At 42.2% G+C, this 5275-nt stretch overlaps 1 pseudogene; it reads left to right on the forward strand.

Moving 5' to 3' along the window:
- The first annotated feature begins 692 nt into the window (after positions 1-692).
- LOC148016678 (thermospermine synthase ACL5 pseudogene) lies at positions 693-1427 on the forward strand (annotated as a pseudogene).
- The last annotated feature ends 3848 nt before the right edge of the window (positions 1428-5275 follow it).

A 5275-nucleotide genomic window follows, 5' to 3' on the forward strand; every position in this document is an offset into this window, starting at 1 on the left:
CCATGATTGGTGTAAATAAACTTGTGTCAGAAAAGGAAAAGTTGAAACTTACAATGGAGCACCGAGAGAAATTACCAGGATTATTATTAGGTGGTTGACGCCACGCACTCTTGCCTATTGGTACATGTATGGGGGTCATAAATGTGATAGGACAAGTGGCATTGTTTTGAAGGCATCAAAGTACTCAGCAAAACAGTTGCAACTAGTAATGAAAGCTCTTAAGGCTAGAGCAATGGATTGTTGGAGAACATATGATGGACATCAAGTTTGCTTTCAAGGCAAATCAGCATCTAAGATTTGGATGTTCATGAGCCTCATTTATTACCTGAACTTAAGGATGAACTAAAGTCTGAAGAGGTATGCTATAGCTGAAAAGGGGGTAAAAAGTTAGGCGAAATAGTGCAGAGGCAGCTATTCCTGCAGCAGAAAAAGCTAGCCTATTCTGGGGAGATAGGGGTATATTTTTTTAAAAGGCAAAAATGGCGGGCTGCGCCTGGATTGGAGGAGGGGAAGATTGTTCGTGGGGACATCTCTGGGGGAAGGCGTGTGAGGGCGGACCAATCTGGCTGCATGGATCGTCGCGGGCACCGCTGCCTACTACCTCTGGATCAAGCCTGAGCGCGATGCACAAAAAGAGCGCGAGGCTAGAGAGGCTAGAGCTCTTCTAAGAGCAGAGGCTGACAGATACAGGTATGTGGAGAAGAGGCATCCGATTGCTGATCCACAGGATACTGGTCTCATCAAAGGAGTTAAAAAAAAAGAATGTGATGGTCATAGTTACACCGGCAAAATTGCAAGCAATTGCCAACGGTCTGAGTCTGGAGCCCTGAGTGCCTGGGAAGATCGGACTTAAGCATTGCCGGCACCCTTTCAACCATCTCTGGTTTCTGCCCTCTCATCGTTAATATTGGACGTCTTCATCTTCATGAATCGGGTTTGCAAAGCATGGAGGCGCTTCAGCAAGACTGGAGCTACAAAACTGGAATGACCAGTTCAATGTTGTCATAGGAGATTTGGCTGATCCTGTAGAAGGTGGACCTTGTTATCGCTTGTATACCAAGGACTTCTATGACGCTATTGTGAAGCCATGGTTATGTCATGGAGATATTTTTGTCACACTGACTGGTCCTGCGGGAATCTTATCTCACAGGGAAGTGTTCACATCAATCTACAACACATTGCGCAGTGTTTTTGAATATGTTATAGCTTACACAGCTCATATACCTTCTTATGCTGATACCTGGGGATGGGTTATGGCTTCAGACAAACCATTCCCTTATATAGGCCCTGACAGCCTGGATGCAAGGATAAAGCAACGTATTAAAGGTGAACTTAAGTTCATCGATGGAGAAACATTTTCCTGCACAGACGCAGAGCTTGCAGTTTACAGACATGGTGTTCTCCGAAATAACAGGGAGAAACCCTGAACAGGAAGCAGTTGGAACAAAAGGAGGGGCCTTTGTTACGATTACTGGGCCGCAAAATTCGTAAAAGGAGACTTTTTCTGAAATTTCAGTTCAAGATTGAGCTACAGTAGCTCCTTCTACTGTTCCAAGGGGAAACCAGTGCAACAAAAGCGTTGTTAGTGTAACTAGGCCACAAGCTCCATAAAAGCAGACTTTTTCTTTGGACCTCAGTGCAAAATTGAGCCCTTTCATAGTAGCTGGTCTCACTAATACAACACCAAGTTGCTTGGAGGTTCAGCCATGAGCTCCCTCGCAATATCTATGAGGAGCTTGATTGATCGCCTGTACAAGTGCTTTAAGGGCAGCTCAAAGGCAGACTACCATTGATTGACTTGGCTGTGTCAAGGAGTCACAAAGCTGGTATTCAATAGGATGTTTGCATCCAACAGGAACTTACGATCCTTTTGAAGAAGATTTGTGAGCAGAAGGAGAATGAGAGTTTTCAACCTGTTATCATGGTTCTTCTTATGTCAGTAAAGAATGTTATTTGCTTTGACTGGTTCACGCCGACAGAGAGGAATGAACTGCTGCTAATGTCAAAGGAACTCCTTGACTTTTTCACAGGTGTGGGGGTTTGGAATGCTGTGTTTGATTGTACAACCTGGAGTCCCTAAATCTGTCCAATCTGCTGGAAACTTCAAAGACATCCTTCATATTTGGGATTTAGAGATGTTGAACTTGCCTGTAATGGTGAAAGGAAACTGTTTGATTTGAAGATGTGTAGAGTTAATTGTGAAAACAGCACAGATAATGAGATACTACAGATTTTTCTAAACATGGACCTCATGTAATTTACTGAACAAGGAATATAGTGAACTTTGGCATCAAATTTTTGAGTTCTTCTTGTTAGTCTCTTCCATTGCTGTACCTTGAACCCCGTGTTCTGCAGCTCTCGCACGATCTCTTTGACAGCGTACTAGCGGAAATTCATTAAAAGGATTGTTTTTTCACGACACATAGGCTGATTTCAAACCATAATTGTTTGTGCATAATAAGGCATCCACCATTGCATGAATCATACACATGGTATCTATTCCTGGCATGAATAGCACTTGGTTGTATTATAAATGACCCACCTGGAGAGAGCAAGGCACCTAATGTTGAGATGACAAGCTCAACACATGTGGACATTAATGATGGACCACCTGGTTAGATGGATCCACACGTCTACACTTAGCACGTCGGTGGTCATCATGACTGTCACATGGCCACTGACTCATTACTTATTATATTCATGTTGTTACACCTATTTACAACTGGCATAGTTATAGCGCCAGACGACTAGTGTAGTCAGTTATGTATTGTTTGACTTAGTAGGCCACTTTCCTTTATGTTGTATCTTATCTATACTTTGTGTACATTGTAAAGTATGTGGAAGAAGAAGAAGAAACCAGAAAGAAAACGTTTTGGCCTCCATCTCTCTTCTTGTCTCTTGAGTGAGCTTCTCCTTGTGCATTTTTTGTGTTCGGCGCAGCATCTTGAGCAAGTCCCCCCACCACGCGATTTGTGACATGGTATCAGAGCTGCACGACTGATTGAGGCTAGTTTTGAAGGCTAAAGCAAAGGAGAGGAGCCAAGGATTCAAGCAAGCAAGCAATGGGTAAGAAGCTCTTCCCTTCTCTATTTCTTCTCTTGGACAGTGCCTATGGAGGCACCGGAAGCAGGGCAGAGCAAAAATCTCAGATTGCAATGAGATTTGGTGTGCGCAAAGAGCATTGTGTATTTTGCAAAAAAACCCTTTGGGGCTTAATCGCTGCTATTTTGGCCATCTGAGGTCATTTCAAGCCCCATTTTAGACTCGCAAGGTTGCGGACAAGAGTTCGAGGTATCCTGCAATTTCAGATATGTCTGTCGTATACAGGTGCACAGGTTACAGATTTCAGATCTGTAAGTTCAAAGGTGTTTAGCAGCAAAGAAACACACGGTTTATCTACAAATTGGTTGTAGATTGTATGTATTGTTGAGCAGACGGTGAAAAAGGCTGTTTGGTGTATTGCTGTGCACTACAGATCGAGGGTTGCAAAAGATTTGATTGCTGTTTGGTATTAGTTTTGTGATAATGGCAGAGAACAGTGAAAACCCCATCATTGAGAAGCTCGACAAGAACAACTACCCTTCATGGAAGTTCTGTGTTACGAACTTCCTTATTGGAAAAAGCCTCTACGAGTTTGTTTCAGGTGAAGAAAAGGAGCCGGAGGTGAGTGATCCTCCAACTGGAGAAGAGACAAAGGCACGGAAGGAATGAAATGCAAAAGACAAAAAGGTCATGTATTGGCTGTCTGCAGTAATTGACAATAATATGCTTGGACATATTAGAAATGTAGAGAATTCATATGCAGCTTGGACCATACTTGAAAATATATTTTCCGTAAATACAAAGGTACGAAAGATTCAACTCAAGCAAGAGTTGAATACATTGAAGAAAGGGAAGATGTCTATCAATGAGTATGCACTGAAGGTAAGGAGCATTGCAGATGCCTTGGCAGCGATTGATGCAATGCCCGACGATGATGATTTGGTATCATCTACCTTGGGTGGACTTAACAATGAAAAGGCTTGGAACTCTTTTGTAACTTTCGTATATGTCAGAAAGTCATTTCTAGATTTCGATGAGCTAGTCTCCCTTATGATCACTTAAGAGATCAACATGCAGAGTGAGACATCTAAAGAAAGTGGTGAACAGGTCCAAGCTTTCTACTCCAGTTCAAGAAGGGGACATGGCAGCTCCTCTTCAAGAGGCCGTGGTACAGGACATGGTAGTGACAACCAGCAAAAAAAATTGAATCAACACTTTGGCGATATGCAGGTTTTAGGAGGTCGTGGTAACTTTAGAGGCAAGGGGAGCTTTAGAGGAAGAGGTGGATGGCAGAATAGAGGTTCTAACAACTCTGGTATTGTGTGTCACTACTGTGGCAAAACAGGTCATATTGCAGCCCAATGTTATGCTTGCATCGTCTTCACGATAGAATGAAGACAAAAATGAACGTCTGTTTGTTATGCAATAAATGCTGAATGTTGTTACAAGAAAGGGAACACATGACGATGTTTGGTATGTTGATTCGGGTGCATCCAATCATATGACCAGCCATGCAGAATGGTTTGGAGAGATGTAGAATTTGCAAAATACAGGTTATGTGCAGATAGGTGATGATTCATGCCACCCAATTTTACACATTGGAAAAGTTCCCTTGTCCTTACTAAAGGAAAATGTGTTGTTGCAGATATTGAAATTTGGCACAAATGCATTGGACATGTAAATGTACAAAGGCTAAAATTAATGCAGTCCAAAGGGTTGGTTATAGGTTTTCCTACATTTAGAATTGCATAATTTCATAAGGTATGCGAAGCATGTCAGTTTGGTAAGCATGCAAGACAATCCTTTTTACATGATAGAGATGTAAGCAGAAATATCCTTGATGTTGTGTATACAGATATCAGGCCTTGACTCCTAAAGCTTCTTCACAATCTCCCACTTGATGATGTTTGGAAAATTCTCCATGAAATGCCTTTAATGGATAGTCATTCTCTCTGCTCTGCTTTTCAGTTTGTTCCCAAACAATTTGCCACCAAGATGCACGTCTATGTTGCTTCAACAGGAAGAGGAAACAGTCCACCGCATAGAGCATGCATCATGATGGTAATATGTTTCCGCCATTGTGGGATGAACTTCTTGTGGAAAGTGGCTTTGATAATGAGAATCTCCAACTCTTCAGTGGAAGAAGGAACTTTGCAAACATCCATTGAATTCTCCTCTTCTTGGCAATGCCATTTCCTTCATTTCAGCCTATTCTGATGCTTGCTGATGGCAA

This window comes from Lygodium microphyllum, chromosome 23 (assembly GCF_053477565.2).
Source record: "Lygodium microphyllum isolate KBCC chromosome 23, Lygodium_microphyllum_v1.1.10, whole genome shotgun sequence".
Classification (NCBI taxonomy): Eukaryota; Viridiplantae; Streptophyta; class Polypodiopsida; order Schizaeales; family Lygodiaceae; genus Lygodium; species Lygodium microphyllum.